Source organism: Pseudorasbora parva, chromosome 6 (assembly GCF_024679245.1).
Source record: "Pseudorasbora parva isolate DD20220531a chromosome 6, ASM2467924v1, whole genome shotgun sequence".
Taxonomy (NCBI): Eukaryota; Metazoa; Chordata; class Actinopteri; order Cypriniformes; family Gobionidae; genus Pseudorasbora; species Pseudorasbora parva.
In genome coordinates, this window is record NC_090177.1 from 45,137,827 (window position 1) to 45,157,162 (window position 19,336).

The 19,336-nt window shown below is 43.9% G+C and overlaps 1 protein-coding gene across 3 annotated transcripts in view; it reads left to right on the top strand.

Annotated features, from left to right (window-relative positions):
- iqsec1a (IQ motif and Sec7 domain ArfGEF 1a) overlaps positions 1-19,336 on the top strand; it is a 238,640-nt gene that overhangs the window by 149,436 nt on the left and 69,868 nt on the right. The gene's annotated exons all lie outside the window — the stretch shown is intronic.

The window sequence follows — 19,336 nt, forward strand, 5'->3', positions numbered from 1 at the left end:
TCTGAATCTAATGTTAGCTTCACTTCCTGTCTCCTAAGAGACCTGCATCTGATGGAGTTTTGAAGGCAGCACACACGTGTCCTTCACTGCCTTTCATATCCCACAATCCTGTGCTTTCCATTCAGAGACAGCTGAGCTCGAAAAAAAGATGGCGTCCAAAAATTGCGTTTGCTAGTCAGCTTGTGTGTAAATGTGTTTTACCAATATTTTCCACTTCTGATGTAATTTCCAGCGAGAAATGACTATTGTTGTAATTAATATGTGTTTAGTTCTTACCAAAGCTCGCTATAGAAGTCTGTCCGAAATCAGTTTCGTGAGGAGCCTTCGTGCATAAACACTGCCTTACAAGCCATTGCCTGACAAGGCAGCGAGACAAGAGTCACTGCCTAGGTTTTCGGACGCAGCCTAACGGCTAATATTACCCACAACCCATTGCAAGTCGGACGAGGATTCGATTAGAACTACAAAAGCGGATAAAAAGTGTTAAAAAACTACAAACATGATGGATGTGTGAGTCCGGCGGTTAAGTAGAGAGGTTTAGATAAAGGGGTGTGAGTGATCAATCATCAGTGTTTAAGATATTTATTCAGTGTTGTCCACATTATATTTCACCTGCAGCAGCATTGTGAACTTTTGTAATGACACGTTTGGCCGTTAACTTTTAAAGCATCATTATATTTAAACTACAAACACACGAGGAGAGTCTCTGCATTAAAGACACACACGGCAGATCAACGAGCGGCTCCATTTCTCTCCGATACGGCAGGAGATTAAACTGAATGAGGAGGATTAGCTCTGATGCTGAATCCCTTGTGTTTGCTCAAGACGACTAAGTAAAGACTTCCTGTTTTTCCCCTTCTAAACCTGCCTCTTGTTATTATCTGCCAATTGGGTCCACACTCCTATCCATATAGTTTTCACATGTGATCATACACACATGGGAACGCCCACCTGGAGGACAAAACAAGGCTCTCCTCCATAGCCCGCCAGTCATTTTTACCAGGTTTGTGTTCAGTATTAATGCAGTAAGACAGTGTATTCAATATACACCTTACTGATGTTGCACATTTGTACATGCTCTACACAGCGCTAGCTACTCTGCTGTCTCAGACGATGCCAGAACAGAACAAGAAAGAACAAGATGCCACTCACATTTGTGCTGGTCATGTGGCAAACTAACTAGTGTTTGAACCATACTCCTGTGGTTATCGTTGCATATTGCATAAGGTTTCTCGAATTACTCACCATGCAGCATAAGATATGTTTTCATGCTGGGAGCTGCATGGGATGCTGGTTTTCTGGCCCTCAGCATGTTAAGCAGGACCAGCTACACCAGCTCAGGTTTGCTTGAGAACAGCATGGCTAGGCTGGTCCACCAGCTAGACCAGCTCAAACCAGTGTAAACCAGCCTGGATCGACAAATGAATGTATGCTGGATAATGCTGCATTTTTCAGCAGGGTATCAACAGACAGCCAATCGTGTGCCTCATATATTTAACAAGTGTGTTGCCATATATTTAATCTCTATCGCCCCCAGGTGGCTGGTCCCAGTATAGCTCATAAGCCCCGCCCCTTCATGTATTCTAATGGGATGTGAGACAAACTAAACAATCACATTACACTTCAAATATTCAAAGATGTTTCTGTTAGTTTTTATCACTCTAATGTAAGTTCAAGTGTTGTTGTTTTTTTAAGGGGGGGGGGGGGGGGGTGAAACACTCAGTTTCAGTCAATCTCATGTCAATCTTGAGTACCTATAGAGTAGTATTGCATCCTTCATATCTCCGAAAAGTCTTTCGTTTTATTATATTTATTAAAGAAATTTAGGCTGTACCGAGTCTTTCCGGAAAAAAACGAGCGCCTGGAGGTGTATCGTGTGGGCGGAGCTAAAGAATGACGAGCGCAAAGCGGTGACGTCCTCAAGAGAAACCCATGGCTATCGATCTCAGCTAATAGAGATATGATCCAGGCTGATGTAACGAATTAGCTCTTAAGGGAAATATTAATAATTATTCATAACTCATTATGATTAATTATGAATATTTGAATAATTTAATAGATTAGCTTTATGTAGCTACATTAACATTGCAATCAATTAATCAGTTCGTTTGTGAACATTTAGTATTGATTATTACTTAATTCTAAGAAAGATATATTTTTCATGGCTACAGAAAAACATTCTTCCTTTGTATTTACATAAGTGCTTAGAGCGCATAACCAGATCGATCATTTAAGGGGCAATTTGTTTGCAGGCAGGGAGTCAGAACCAAACATATATTGTGCACAAAATTTTATATCTATAAATCATGAACGAGACATAAAACACATACATACAGAAAACATACACAGCAAGAGTTGAAGTGAAAGTGGTTAGAAGAACCGGGTCAGTACAGATGGAGGAAGTCTAAAGAGTCTGAAACCTTGAGAGAAACCATCGGTGACTACAAGCCCCGTTTGTCTGAACAAAGGGGTTTACAGTTTTACTCACTACACAGCAATTTGTTTTGCGTATGATACTTGCATATGGCTTGAGCTGTAGAAGACCGTCCAGGTGGAAATTGCAGGAGAAAGTTCGATGGTTTGGTCTGATGGGTTTTTCCACGCATGATTCCTTCCGTGGTGAGTGAAGGAACGATGGTGAACTTGCAGAGTCTCTGATGGTCGAAGAAGAAGAAGGTCGACATGAAGTGTTGGGGTCTGTTGGCATAATAGCCGTGTGTGGGCCTCGGGTTTCTGGTCCCGCACAGCACATGGCTCTGTGTATGGAGGCCCTCCCTGCTTGGAGGGCCTGCATTGGTGGCCTGGCTCAAGGGCCAGCCACAATGACGTGTTGGTTCAGACAGAGAGAGAAGAGAGAGAGGGAGGGCATCCGAGCACCTCTTTTTAAGGTCTGGGAGTAGTCACGCCCTCCTGGGGTAGACTTGACCAATGAGATTGTTGGGATTTCCAAGCGGGAAATTCCTCTGGCGATTTTATGGCTCTTTGTTTCAAGCTTGAATCAGTGGGTCTCTGCCCATTCATACTCTAATTAATGCAACAAACACACACTGCATTCTCTGAATAAGTGACATACATGGAAGTGTAAGTCGTGAAGTGAGCATTAATTTGATAGGAGACATGACATATATGAGGTTACCTGAACTAGTAAGTTGTTAAGACAAAGACAAAAAGATGCAAAATACCATACAGAAGAAACATTTTACAGGACAGTTATGTGTTAACATACAATGTCCTGGGGTGCATGTTCATTTATAGATGGTTTGTCTATAATTTGAGGCAAAAGCGTGTGTTTTACAAGCTTTGTGTCTTTAACTCTGGACTTTTTTGGCCGTAAAACGTCTTATCAGATGGTTTCCAGGGTAACGGAGAATCTTTCTCTGTTGTGTTGGGGGAAGGTCTGTTACTAAGCACAAAGCATTCAAAACATATTTGTTAAATGGCGATTGTGTGTTTGATTCGCTACACTGAAATAAATTGAACAGGAGAAACAGCAACAGCAGGACGTCCGTCTCTGTGGTATGTAAGTTACTGTATTTAGTGGCCTGTCAACATTTGTGTGTGTTTACTCGCAGTTTATGAGGACATGATTCGGTTTATGGACTATTGTATGCGACTAAACCTTAGCAGTAGCAAGCAAAACGGTTTTGCACGTCAGACTAGTGTAACGTTATACAGAGAACAGCAATGGAGTAACCGTTAGCGCATTTGAATGATGAAGCACGCGATCGTGTCGTTTACTGATGTTTACTCACGCGACGAGCCAACAGCACAGACATTTGAAGCAGTTTTACTCACCGGCTGCTTCCAAAGCAGGACCGAACCTTTATCGCTGGGGCCGCTCTGTCAAAAACACACTTCTTTGGTACACTCTAAAAAATGCTGGGTTAAAAACAACCCAAGTTGGGTTGAAAATGCACTAACCCAACAATTGGGTTGATTTTACCCAACGGTTGAGTTGTTTTAACCCAGCGGTTGGGTTAAATGTTGCTTAAGACAACCCAATGGCTGGGTTAAAACAACTCAGCCATTGGGTTAAAACAACCCAATTGTTGGGTTAGTGCATTTTCAACCCAACTTGGGTTGTTTTTAACCCAGCATTTTTTAGAGTGTATGATTTGGATAAGTCCTGACAGTGGTGAACGGTGGAGATCCACTTTTAGACGCGAATGACCCGATGTTGTGAAGCTTCCCGTCATTTCTGCGTTCAAATCGGTTCAAATGCAGCGCTGCCTTCTCGGAATGCTGTGCCGAAGCGTTGAAGTCGCTCGACGTCACCCATAGGAATAAAGTAGAGCGCGGCGCGAACATAGGGCGCGTCAGAGGTGTTCACGGATGACTGGATCTGCACCTTGAAAGAGTGTTTATGGGCGTGCATTTCCTCTCTCGCTCTAGTCACGCGCGCGCACCCTTCCGGGAGAAGAGCCCGTACGGCCCATACAAGGACCTTCCGCTCTTATTAACGTCAAGTAGACCCATACTCGAAAAAAACTCTACGAAATTTGTGAGAAACCGGAAGGAGTATTTTTAACACAGAAATACTCCATCAAACGTCCAACATTAGTTTTTGAAACTTTGTCTATGTTTGGGATGGGAATCCAAGTCTTTAACAGTGTAAAAAGCTCAGTATGCATGAAACAGCATTTCACCGCCCCTTTAATGAGTTTGGTTTTAGTTTATTTGTTGCTATAAAAACGGGTGTGGCGTCATGATCGACAGCTTCTCTGAGCGAAGTTGTTGTGGAAGAACCAACAGACCTTTTTCTGGAGATTTTTTTTTTTGGTGAAGACAGCCTTCAGCTGTCGCAGTAAAGACACGGTGTAAAACATCAGATTAAAGGGTTAGTTCACCCAAAAATATTAAATTGTGTCATTAATTCCTCATGTGGTTGGACACCTGTCAGAGAATAGCTTTTTTGGACACAAAAAAACTTATGTAGTGATGGGCCGATTTCAAAACAAAGCTTCGAACCGTTATGAGTCAGTGAATCGATTCATGATTCGGATCGCCAATGTCATGAATCGATTCACTGATTCGTAACGGTTCAAAGCTTTGTTTTGAAATCGGCCATCACTATATAAGTCGTTAGTTAGTTTTTTTGCGCACTAAAACTATTCTGGTGTCTTCATAAATGATAGTAGAGCCGCTGTAGTGAGATGGGGTTTGTAACGACGTCTTTAGTGCCTTTTTGGGTCTTGAGAGAGGAAATGACATTGGTGTCAATGAAGGCCTTTCTGAGCCATCGGGTTTCAACACTAATATCTTCATCTGTGTCTGAAGATGTCCAACCACAGGAGGAATTAATGACACAGTTTACATTTTTGGGGGAACTGACCCCGAGTAACTGTATGATCAGCGTGAAACAAGATACCCCAGGGTTTAGCATGATCATACGTTAACTATTTTAAAGAGACAGTTCACCCACAAATGAGTTATATACAAAAAAGTCCTGGCTCTTCAAAGCATTATAATGGCAGTGATTGTTGTCTGTTTTTGAAGTCCATAAAAAATGCATCCGTCCATGAAATAACTGCTCCACACAGCTCTGGGGCGTTAATAAAGGCCTTCTGAAGCGAAGCGATGCGTTTGTGTTAGAAAAATATCCATATTTAAAACTTTCTAAAGTAAAGTTCCAGACGATCACCTTCTGTGGAAAAGTGTTGAAAGTGCCTCCTCGCCGTTGAAGATGAGTACGCGACGTCTGACGAGCGTAACCGGTAGACATGTGCCGCTATACGGTAATACAATAAAGAACATGCGCGATATTGTTATCGTGGGCACTTCAAAATACTGTGAATAATTATTTATTCTGAATTCTTTATTTTTCGAATGCCTTTTTAAGAATACTTTACCCATCAGCCGTTTAAAATGAACAACATGTCCAACGCTTTTTTTAACTAATGCCATCAAAGAAGAATAACTTCTGTAAAAGTGTAGCTGTTCGCGCTTTGTTAATGTTAGTGCATTAACTAGTGAGACCTTACTGTAAAGTGTTACCTATGGTTCTTTATAATTCTTTTGCACTTTAATCTGTTTTAAATATTGTCACCTTATTTTTGTGTATTGCTTTATTATATTAAATGTTCAGGTCTTTTTGTAATAAGTAAGTTGTTAAACCTGTTATAGTATGACGACACATTTTTTGTAACTTATTTCAACATCGTGATGATATTGTATACCGTGATAAAAGCTTTTAATCGCAGCATGAAAATGTGCTAGCGGCACATGCCTACCATAGAGTAAGCCTTTTGAACTGCAGAGGCACTTTCAACACTTTGTCCATTAATTGAATACAGAAGACTGAGACTTTATAAAGTTTTAAATATGGATATTTTCTCAGAAAAAAAGGTACAGTGCTGTCACTGGGGCGGTACCCTAAGATACAAAAGTGAAAAGGTACATCTTTGTACCTTACTCACCCCTAAATGGTACATATAAGTACCTTAAAAGGTACATATCAATACTTTAAGAGTGCAAATTAGTACCTTAAAGGTACATAATAGTACCTTTTCAGTTTTGTACCTTAGGGCAGTGGTTCCCAAACCTGTCCTAGAGGACCACCAGCCCTGCACATTTTGTATGTCTCCCTCATCAGACACACACCCCTCAGGTCTTGCCATCTCTACTAATGAGCTGAAGAGTTAGATCAGGTGTGTCTGATGAGGGAAACATGCTAAATGTGCAGGGCTGGGGGTCCTCCAGGACATGTTTGGGAACCACTGCCTTAGGATACCTCAGTGACAGCAATGTACCTTTTTTTCTGACAGTATACACAAACGCGTTGATTCGCTTCAGAAGGCCTTTTTAACGCCCCAGAGCTGTGTGGGGCACAATATTTAATGGACAGATGGACCTTTTATGGACTTCAAAAACAGCAACAATCAGTGCCATTATAAAGCTTGAAGAGCCAGGACGTTTTAAATATAACTCTGATTGTGTTCATCGGAAAGAAGAAAGTCATACACACCTGTCCTGATGGGGAGTAAATCATGGGCTGATTTTCATATTTGAGTGAACTATCCCTTTAAGTGATCATCAAGATCTTGGCTCAGTTCACATATCTAAATATGAAAGTATGTTATACGTGCTGACGCTTATTTCGTACATTCGCCAGCTGGCTTGCGATCCACCGCTGACGTCCGTCTTCCAGTGCTCTATGATTGGGAGGAATGGATCTCCATGCAAAGTAGAGCCGACTTATGTGACTTTTCACTACTTTGTTCAACTTTTCTAACTCAACACTTTTGCTTTTTTGACTTATGATTGGGTCAAACTGTGGATGAGGCATTAACTGGCAATTACAAAATGATCCGGCTATTATCCTCCTCTCTTTCTAGCTGACGTTCCCAGCTCTCGGCTCTCGGCATGTGTTCCTCAGGAGTGAGGGAGCTGCGGAGACACTGCTGTGTAATGAATGCTGCTCCACCTGTGCGAGCTCTGCCTCTGGACGATGTCTACTCAGCTGCCTTTTGAAGAAAAATGAGTCTTGCAGCAATTACTCTGATTTTAAATAAGACTGCTATAGTAGAAACGTGTCAGGGTTTAGAGTCAGCTTAACGTTCTGGATGATATCTTTTGGCTTCAGACAAAGGAGATGTAATTCTGGTGCTGCTTGATTTGAGTTGCAGCCTTTGATATGATTGACCACAACGTCCTCATCTCCAGCCAGATAACATTTGGCAACATTTGGTAGGTTTAAAAGCTACGGTTTAACCGCAGGCGGGGAGTGAAACTACATCAAATGTGTGTTTTCTTGGCAATCTGCATTGTGTAAGTGCTTATAAATGTGAACACCAACGTATAGAGAATCGAGTTATCCAGGGGTCATGCCGTGTGTGTGTGTGTGTGTGTGTGTGTGTGTGTGTGTGTGTGTGTGTGTGTGTGTGTGTGTGTGTGTGTGTGTGCTTGTTTTTGTGAAATATGAGGATACAAATGTGTATAATGACATGGGTATGACACAAGGAGAGGGTGAAATATGAGGACATTACCCATGGCCCCACTTTACAAAAGGCTTATAAATCACACAGGAGGAGTTTTTAGAGAAAGTAAAAATACAGAATGTTTCCTGTGATGGGTAGGTTTAGGGGCTGTGTGTGTGTGTGTGTGTGTGTGTGTGTGTGTGTGTGTGTGTGTGTGTGTGTGTCTGGCGATACGATACATATCATGATACAGGGGTAACGATACGATATATTGCAATATTGTAAGAAACAATTGTAATTATTAATTTTTGAAAGATTAATTTAAAAGAATAAAGAACACAACCATATGCATAAAACATGACAAGTAACTGTTTTATTTAATTAATACAGTATAATTTATATCACTAATCACTATTCAGTGCATAAGTAAAGGGCAATGGTCAAGTGACTGCAGGATCTTTATGTGTAAAGGTTCACAGTATAGCAGTTAAGTCTAAACTATTCAGCAACAGAAAGTGCATAGTTCATTCATTCCATGACTGAATGAGTGTTTGTTTTATATTTAATACTGTAAAGCTGTTTTCTTTAACGCAGTCTATTGTATAAAGTGCCATTTCAAGCAGAGCTGGTCATCATATCCACATCGCTGTGATCAGATGCTTTTGTTCTGCTGCCACCGCTGTCCGTTTGGTGTGTGTTTATTTTGTTACTGAGGGTAAAATGTGCTGTATATATTCTATCGAAACACTTCTCAGCCGCACGGGTGACGGCGGGATGTTCAGCGAGCTCTCCGATTTAATGTTTCCCGAGAAATGGATTTTCACTTGGCCTATTTTGCAAGCAAAATGACTCTTGTCGATTTCCTTAGTGGCTTGTATATTCCTTGTATACAGTCTGTGGTTTACTTCGGAAACACAAAGCCACGAATCTTGGATGTAAATAAATACCAAACATAATATCGCAATACTCACGTGTAATGATATTTTCTTATACCCCTAGGGGGCCGTGTGTGTGTGTGTGTGTGTGTGTGTGTGTGTGTGTGTGTGTGTGTGTGTGTGTGTGTGTGTGTGTGTGTGTGACGTGCAGGTTTAGGGGCAGGAACAGTGTAAGAGGATAGAAAATACGGTCTGTACAGTATAAAAACCATTACGCCTGTGGCACCGGCGCGTCGTTCAGCTAGCGTTCCTAGCAGACGTTAGCTGTGACTTATATGCAAACAAAAAAGGTCAAATGTGGGACTACAGACTTTCCTCTGTGTGTACAGTAGTAATTTGATAGGAATACAGTGTAATACGAACCTTAATTTTCATCCAGGAGTTTTCCACTCATTCTCTCTCGGACCGTTGACAAATGTATCCAGTTTTAACCGGTTTGACACACACTACCCAACACTGGGTTACACTGACCCAACTGAGTTACAAAAAAACTACCCAGCGCTGGGTAAAAATATAACAAAAATAACCCAATAGAATGACCCAGCAGGCTGAACCCAGCATTTGGTTTAAAATAAAGAGTGCTCAGTTGTTGTTTTTTGGTGCTATATAAATAATACAAATCAAGCAGACAAGACGAGATATTGTTGACACACTACTCAATCTCTATTTTAAATATATTGGGCGATTAGGTAGTAAATTGATATTCAACCATTCTTTTGGGTTATTTTTAAGTTTTTTAACCCAAATGCTGGGTTCAGCCTGCTGGGTCATTTTATTGGATTATTTTTTACATTTTTACCCAGCGCTGGGTCACTCTGAAATTTGCTGGATTATTTTTTTTAACCCAAATGCTGGGTTCAGCCTGCTGGGTCATTTTATTGGATTATTTGTAACAATTTTACCCAGCGTTGGGTCACTCGGAAAAATGCTGGGTTATTTTTAATTTTTTTAACCCAAATGCTGGGTTCAGCCTGCTGGGTCATTTTATTGGATTATTTTAAACATTTTTACCCAGCGCTGGGTCACTTGGAAAAATGCTGGGTTCAGCCTGCTGGGTCATTTTATTGGATTATTTTTTACATTTTTACCCAGCGCTGGGTCACTCTGAAATTTGCTGGATTATTTTTTTTAACCCAAATGCTGGGTTCAGCCTGCTGGGTCATTTTATTGGATTATTTGTAACAATTTTACCCAGCGTTGGGTCACTCGGAAAAATGCTGGGTTATTTTTAATTTTTTAACCCAAATGCTGGGTTCAGCCTGCTGGGTCAATTTATTGGATTATTTTAAACATTTTTACCCAGCGCTGGGTCACTTGGAAAAATGCTGGGTTCAGCCTGCTGGGTCATTTTATTGGATTATTTTAAACATTTTTACCCAGCGCTGGGTCACTTGGAAAAATGCTGGGTTCAGCCTGCTGGGTCATTTTATTGGATTATTTTAAACATTTTTACCCAGCGCTGGGTCACTTGGAAAAATGCTGGGTTCAGCCTGCTGGGTCATTTTATTGGATTATTTTAAACATTTTTACCCAGCGCTGGGTCACTTGGAAAAATGCTGGGTTCAGCCTGCTGGGTCATTTTATTGGATTATTCTTAACATGTTTACCCAGCGCTGGGTCACTTGGAAAAATGCTGGGTTATTTATTCTACCTAATCACCCAATATATTTAAAATAGAGATCAAGTAGTGTGTCAAAAATATTGATGTAGTGTTCTATACATTAAAGGTGCCATGTGTAAAAATTGAGGTAAAAATATCAAAAACATGACTTACACGCATCAAAAGAATGAGAAGAAATAAGGGCGATGATGTCATTAAAAAAATGTCAAGTTATATTGCTGCAGAGATATCAACCTTAATCAGCAGTAGCATTACTAGCCCCGGCCCGACAGGTGTCGTAATACCAGTCTCGGCCATGGGAGGCGGTATGCCGGCAACATAACCCCCAGCCAAACTGGCGTACTTGAACCTGATGTCAATCGTGTGGAAAGTACAGCCCACTACTTCATTTCAGTTTAGGGAAGAGAGTGGACGGATGGCCGAAGCCCTTGGCCCCTTAAATGTATCTGATATGATAAATATAGCTGCTTTACCTGACCGGACAAAGCGGAAGTGTGGGCGCCCGGTGACTGTGTCCCGTCCCATCATAATAAAAGTCCCGGGATTCGCGAGCCGTTTAGAATAGGCGCCTTGACTGTTATCAAGCAGGAGGAGAGCTAGATAGCTTGCCATGCAAGGGCTGTCCCTTCTGCCGGAAGCTCCACCATCAATGGGCAAGATTCGAGGAAGATGTTGATAATGTTATCCCCTTGGCGTTAAGCGCCCTCCAGTGGACGAAAAGTTGCATAGTGCACCTTTAAAAGTGTTAAGTAAATACATTGTTTGTTACAGTTATTTTACTTGTGTGTGTAAGGTGTTCTTTATAAGCCAATCAGATTTGGCTCCGTCATTACGTGGGGATTAGTTCACTGCTTGTTTACGCTTAGCGTCAGTATGCACTCGTTGGCTTAGGTGCGGATGGTTATAGACAAACCCATCAGTGCTGGGCAAGAGCATACAATCTCCCAGCATTTAAGTGTTGCTTACTAAGTTCAGTAAAGTTCCTGAAGAAGCCGTACACAGGGACCCAGCCATTATAATGGTTCCTTCAACTTGGGTCCAAACATGCACACATCGTTAAGTGCTTCTGCGGCCGCCCATCACCTTACAACCCCTCGTGGTAGAGCCCCAGATGGACCTAAAGCTAAACTTATGATAGTAGAGACGACTGGCACTCCTTCGTCATTCCTTTTGAGCGCAGAGCTGTTATTTACAGATGGAGTGCAGTAGAGAGAGTGGATAAACTCCATGAATGTCTGCGAGCTGCTGCTGTCAGATATCTGTGCTCATTACCCGAACACATACGTGAAGATTACTTTCTGCTTAAAGAACAGCTGGCTTTTCGATTTGGCCAAAAAGAGCCTCCCAACACAGCACGGAGGAGACTTGGAGAACTGCGACAGTCTAAGGAAACTGTTTCAGAGATTGCAGAGGAGGTTCACAGGCTGGTCATCTTAGCTTATCCTGGAGTTGACACCGAGCTCAGAAAGCAAATTGCTGCTAATGCTTCTCTCAAAGGGCTGCGCAACCAGAGAGTGGCATACGAGGTAATGAACCGTGTCACTGGATGAGGCACAACGGCTAGTATCCTCTTATGAACACAACTTCAAAGCTACACTCGGACATGACTTTGATCAGAGGGAGAGGGCGTGTCGAGTATCCTGGGCTGATCAAAACATGGACTCTGATGAGGAGCCGCAGGCATTGCAATCACGTATAGTGCAGTCACAGAGCTATGTTACACAGCACCAGTTGCAAACACTCATTGACAAAGTTGATAAGCTCTAACTAGCCATAGACCACGGCCTCCTCCCTCTTCTGTTGCTCTTCCTTCTACTGTAAGACCCAACCAACAAATAAATTCCAGTGTGGCAGTCCAGTCAGAAAGGGGACGCGCAGCTCAGACCTCTTTCTAGTCAAACAGATACAGACAGCAAAATACCAGCCCCACCAGAGCTTCTAGTGGGCCATGTTTCCAGTGTGGGGAGGAGGGACATTACAAACGAAACTGCTCACGGTCCCCCAGTCCATACACAAGTCCCCCTGCAAACACTGTGGCCAAAATAGAACCCCCAAGTAAAAATCGCTCCGAACACGCTGAGCAAAGTCATTCTACTGTACATGTCAGCAGAGCTGAGAGTCGAGGGCCCAGTTTAATGATTTTGCTGACTGTTGATGGCATACCAGTTAATGCAGTTATAGACACAGGTGCTGAGGCTACAATCATGTCAGAAGAGGCGTACAACAAATTACCTGCTAAATGGCCTTCTAGGCTGAAAAATGTGTGTCTCCGAAATGCAGAAACGGCAAGGGAGATGTCAGCAACAGGTGGCGTGAAAGTGGAATTCAAAATTGGCACAAAAGTGTTGGAGTGGACCTTTTGCATTGCACCAATTCGTGATGCCCTGCTCCTGGGCTTAGATTTATTAAAAGCTGCTGATTTCACCATACATGCCTTTGGTAAAGTTTTCATGGGCGCTGAACTCATCCCAGCCTATATATCTGAAGGGAAGGGGCCAGACTATGCCATTTCAAGAGTGATATTAGAGAGTGATTGTGCCGCCAGAGTGTGAATGTCTAGTTTGGGGTGTGGTAGAGGACCCGAAACCAGAACTCCCTGCTGTTCTAGAGCCTGTTAGTCTGGCTGATGGAGTGCCTTCAGGCATCATTAACATGGACCAGAGGATCCCTGTCAGGCTGTGCAATGTTACAGCTTCCAGTAGACCCTTATTACGGGGAGTCTGTTTAGGTGTGCTCATCGAGGCATATCCTGACACTCAAGAGGAGGGAGAGAGAGCTAACTCAGTTCCAGTTGGCAGTCAGTTGTATGCAAAAGGGGACTCAATGCCACAAGACCCTGACAATGAGCCTCCGGATGAGCACAACATAAGAAGGGTGTCATCACCAAACGCTCTTGACCTTCTAGAACACCTCAGACAGTTGTTTACTTCTGCAAGCGAAACACTCACTGAACAGCAACGGGAGATGTTAGTGGCTCTGTTGAGTGAATACCAAGCAGTTTTTGCAGCAACTGATGATGATCTTGGGATGTTCTCTGCTCTGCAGCACAGCATAGACACAGGAATGTCTAAGCCTGTTCAACAGCAAGTACGACGTACCCCTTTAGGGTTCAGGAATGAGGAGGAAACGCATCTCAAGAAAATGCTTGATTCAGGTATTGTTGTCCCCTCTAGCTCAGAATGGGCATCCCCTATTGTTCTCGTAAGGAAAAAGGATGGTGGTGTCTGCTGGTGCATAGATTATCGCCAGCTTAATGATCTTACCATCAAGGATGCATATCCCCTACCAAAAATAGAGGAATGCCTGGATGTGCTGGGTGGTGAAAAGACATTCTCGACACTTGACCTACAGTCAGGATATTGGCAGATTGAAATGAATCAAAAAGACAGATCCAAGACTGCTTTTGTAACGAGGTATGGACTGTATGAGTACACCAGAATGACTTTTGGACTGGATGACATAATCAAGAAGAACTGTGAAGATGTGGAACAGTGTATCGATCTCCTCGCAGAGGTTTTTCAGAGGTTGCAGGAATATGGACTGAAGCTGAAGCCCTTAAAATGCCAGCTGCTAAAGCCTAGTTCAGACTGCACAATTTTCAAACTCGTTGGGTCACTGCTCTTTTCACACTGCATGACTTTTTGGGGTATCATTCAGTCACTGCTGTGTTCACACCTCACGATGGTTTGACGACAGACGAGTTCACACTGCATGACTGAACAAGAGGAAGAATCGCCAACAACTCTCTCTCTCCGGTGCGCAAACTATGTTTCCCAACTACACGTGCGAAGTGACAAGTAAACAACGCGAGATCACACGTGCGTCAGACCGGAGTTCTCGCGCGAGACTTGGAATTGTTATTAAAAATGATAAACTGCACAACGTTTGCTTCAAATTGTATGTGCGCTGATTTGTGGAGAAAAAGAAATAAAGATTATGACGGAAGAAATTGTTGGAGAGATAGAGGGAGCCAGGATTGTTTTCTGCAAAGACAGTTTGAGGTAAATAAACAATTGTGTAATGTGCTACTGCTGCGGCTGGACGTGCAAATGTTTGGGCTTTGTTTATGTTTGATAGAATTGTAAATATATCTATTAAAATACTGATATTCTTCTCTACAAGTCCTCCCCGAACCTCCCGCCGCCCTGTATCTTACTCTTTCATTGGCTGTCGGTCATCGCCGATGTCATTTTCAGTCAGAACTCAGCAGGTTGAATTTCACACAGCAGGAGTTTCAATCGCCGACAGGTCCAGATATTTAGCATGCCAAATATCTCACCGGCATCGGCAACTCGTCGCCGATTCTCTCTGATCGCGTCTTTGATTATTCACACTGCGTGATTGTCACTCGCGTGCACGTGCACCGATTTGCCTATGATCTCGGGCATTTGTCTGCGATTTGACAAAACCTGTCGGCGACTCAAATTCAGGGCAAAAATCGGGCAGTGTGAACTAGGCTTAAGAGATGAAGTCCTGTTTCTTGGTCATGTTGTGAGTGGAGAAGGAATCAAGACCACTCCAGCCCTTATTAATGAAGTTAAGGACTGGAAGACCCCTGCAACTATTACAGGAGGTTTGTTGCCAAGTTTTCTGAAATCACTACACCCTTGACAATTCTACTCAAGAAAGGGACTCCCTTCTCCTGGGAAGAAGAGCAGCAAAAGGCCTTTGAACACCTTAAAAGGAGTCTCACAACTGCACCTATCTTGGTGTTTGAAATTACATCAGGACAGTTTGTCCTGGACACCGATGCATCCAACCAGAGCATAGGAGCAGTGCTTTCACAGTTACAGTGGGGGGAAGAGAAAGTTATCTCATTTGCCAGCTGTCTCCTCACACCTGCTCACCAGAGGTACTGTGTCACACGTAATGAACTCCTAGCAGATTCACAAGACAATTCTGCCACTATTTGCTGGGGTCTAACTTCATACTCAGGACGGATCACAGCAGTCTAACTTGGCTATGCAGGTTTAAGCAACCAGAAGGCCAACTGGCTAGATGGCTTGAAGAACTCAGTCAGTACAATTTTGTCATCGAGCATAGGCCTGGCACACATCATTCCAATGCTAATGCTCTGTCCCGAAAGACTCTGAATGAGGAAACTTGTGACTGTAAACAAGCAGGAGGAGAGCTAGATAGCTTGCCATGCAAGGGCTGTCCCTTCTGCCGGAAGCTCCACCATCAATGGGCAAGATTCGAAGAAGATGTTGATGATGTTATCCCCTTAGTGGTAAGGCGCACACACTCTCTCAACTGTCAGAATGTGGGTAGTCGCACTAACACTCCCAGTCATGTTAATGAAATTGATGATGACAACCCAGGTCCTTCCTCAAACTGGCTGCAGCCCCTGGGCCTCGAAACGTCTTAGGGAAGAACAGTTAGCTGACCCAGACCTTTCAGTTCTTCATAAGTGGATGTCTGATGGTTCTTTGCCTGCTAAGGAAGAGGTCATGATGCAGAGCCCTGCTGTTCGCAAGTATTGGCTGTGTTGGTCTAAAGTAGAGAAGAGAGATGGGATCCTTTTAAACAGCGCAGTATATGAGCACACAGGGGGGCTTATGTCTCTGTTTAGCGCAGTATATGAGCACACAGGAGGCTTATGACTCTGTTTAGCGCAGTATATGAGCACACAGGGGGCTTATGTCTCTGTGTAGCACAGTATATGAGCACACAGGGGCTTATGTCTCTGTTTAGCGCAGTATATGAGCACACAGGAGGCTTATGACTCTGTTTAGCGCAGTATATGAGCACACAGGGGGCTTATGTCTCTGTGTAGCGCAGTATATGAGCACACAGGGGGCTTATGTCTCTGTTTAGCGCAGTATATGAGCACACAGGGGCTTATGTCTCTGTTTAGCGCAGTATATGAGCACACAGGGGGCTTATGTCTCTGTTTAGCGCAGTATATGAGCACACAGGGGCTTATGTCTCTGTGTAGCGCAGTATATGAGCACACAGGAGGCTTATGACTCTGTGTAGCGCAGTATATGAGCACACAGGGGGCTTATGACTCTGTGTAGCGCAGGATATGAGCACACAGGGGGCTTATGACTCTGTGTAGCGCAGTATATGAGCACACAGGGGGCTTATGTCTCTGTGTAGTGCAGTATATGAGCACACAGGGGGCTTATGTCTCTGTTTAGCGCAGTATATGAGCACACAGGGGGCTTATGACTCTGTGTAGCGCAGTATATGAGCACACAGGGGGCTTATGACTCTGTGTAGCGCAGTATATGAGCACACAGGGGGCTTATGTCTCTGTGTAGCGCAGTATATGAGCACACAGGAGGCTTATGACTCTGTGTAGCGCAGTATATGAGCACACAGGGGGCTTATGTCTCTGTTTAGCGCAGTATATGAGCACACAGGGGGCTTATGTCTCTGTTTAGCGCAGTATATGAGCACACAGGGGGCTTATGTCTCTGTTTAGCGCAGTATATGAGCACACAGGGGCTTATGTCTCTGTTTAGCACAGTATATGAGCACACAGGAGGCTTATGTCTCTGTTTAGCGCAGTATATGAGCACACAGGGGGCTTATGTCTCTGTGTAGCGCAGTATATGAGCACACAGGGGGCTTATGTCTCTGTGTAGCGCAGTATATGAGCACACAGGGGCTTATGTCTCTGTGTAGCGCAGTATATGAGCACACAGGGGGCTTATGTCTCTGTTTAGCGCAGTATATGAGCACACAGGGGCTTATGTCTCTGTTTAGCGCAGTATATGAGCACACAGGGGCTTATGTCTCTGTTTAGCGCAGTATATGAGCACACGGGGGGCTTATGACTCTGTGTAGCGCAGTATATGAGCACACAGGGGCTTATGTCTCTGTGTAGCGCAGTATATGAGCACACAGGGGGCTTATGTCTCTGTTTAGCGCAGTATATGAGCACACAGGGGCTTATGTCTCTGTGTAGCGCAGTATATGAGCACACAGGGGGCTTATGTCTCTGTTTAGCGCAGTATATGAGCACACAGGGGCTTATGTCTCTGTGTAGCACAGTATATGAGCACACAGGGGCTTATGTCTCTGTGTAGCGCAGTATATGAGCACACAGGAGGCTTATGTCTCTGTTTAGCACAGTATATGAGCACACAGGGGGCTTATGTCTCTGTTTAGCACAGTATATGAGCACACAGGAGGCTTATGTCTCTGTTTAGCGCAGTATATGAGCACACAGGGGGCTTATGTCTCTGTGTAGCGCAGTATATGAGCACACGGGGGGCTTATGACTCTGTGTAGCGCAGTATATGAGCACACAGGGGCTTATGTCTCTGTGTAGCACAGTATATGAGCACACAGGGGCTTTTAGTCTCTGTGTAGCGCAGTATATGAGCACACAGGGGCTTATGTCTCTGTGTAGCGCAGTATATGAGCACACAGGGGGCTTATGTCTCTGTTTAGCACAGTATATGAGCACACAGGGGCTTATGTCTCTGTGTAGCGCAGTATATGAGCACACAGGGGGCTTATGTCTCTGTTTAGCGCAGTATATGAGCACACAGGGGGCTTATGTCTCTGTTTAGCGCAGTATATGAGCACACAGGGGCTTATGTCTCTGTTTAGCACAGTATATGAGCACACAGGGGCTTATGTCTCTGTGTAGCACAGTATATGAGCACACAGGGGATTATGTCTCTGTGTAGCACAGTATATGAGCACACAGGGGGCTTATGTCTCTGTGTAGCACAGTATATGAGCACACAGGGGCTTATGTCTCTGTGTAGCGCAGTATATGAGCACACAGGGGGCTTATGTCTCTGTGTAGCACAGTATATGAGCACACAGGGGCTTATGTCTCTGTGTAGCACAGTATATGAGCACACAGGGGCTTATGACTCTGTTTAGCGCAGTATATGAGCACACAGGGGGCTTATGTCTCTGTGTAGCACAGTATATGAGCACACAGGGGCTTATGTCTCTGTTTAGCGCAGTATATGAGCACACAGGGGGCTTATGACTCTGTGTAGCACAGTATATGAGCACACAGGGGCTTATGTCTCTGTGTAGCACAGTATATGAGCACACAGGGGCTTATGACTCTGTTTAGCACAGTATATGAGCACACAGGGGGCTTATGACTCTGTGTAGCACAGTATATGAGCACACAGGGGCTTATGTCTCTATGTAGCACAGTATATGAGCACACAGGGGCTTATGACTCTGTTTAGCGCAGTATATGAGCACACAGGGGCTTATGTCTCTGTGTAGCACAGTATATGAGCACACAGGGGCTTATGTCTCTGTGTAGCACAGTATATGAGCACACAGGGGCTTATGTCTCTGTTTAGCGCAGTATATGAGCACACAGGGGCTTATGTCTCTGTGTAGCACAGTATATGAGCACACAGGGGCTTATGTCTCTGTTTAGCGCAGTATATGAGCACACAGGGGGCTTATGACTCTGTGTAGCACAGTATATGAGCACACAGGGGCTTATGTCTCTGTGTAGCGCAGTATATGAGCACACAGGGGGCTTATGTCTCTGTGTAGCGCAGTATATGAGCACACAGGGGGCTTATGACTCTGTGTAGCACAGTATATGAGCACACAGGGGCTTATGTCTCTGTGTAGCGCAGTATATGAGCACACAGGAGGCTTATGTCTCTGTTTAGCGCAGTATATGAGCACACAGGGGCTTATGTCTCTGTGTAGTGCAGTATATGAGCACACAGGGGGCTTATGTCTCTGTGTAGCGCAGTATATGAGCGCACAGGGGGCTTATGTCTCTGTTTAGCACAGTATATGAGCACACAGGGGCTTATGTCTCTGTGTAGCGCAGTATATGAGCACACAGGGGGCTTATGACTCTGTTTAGCGCAGTATATGAGCACACAGGGGGCTTATGTCTCTGTTTAGCGCAG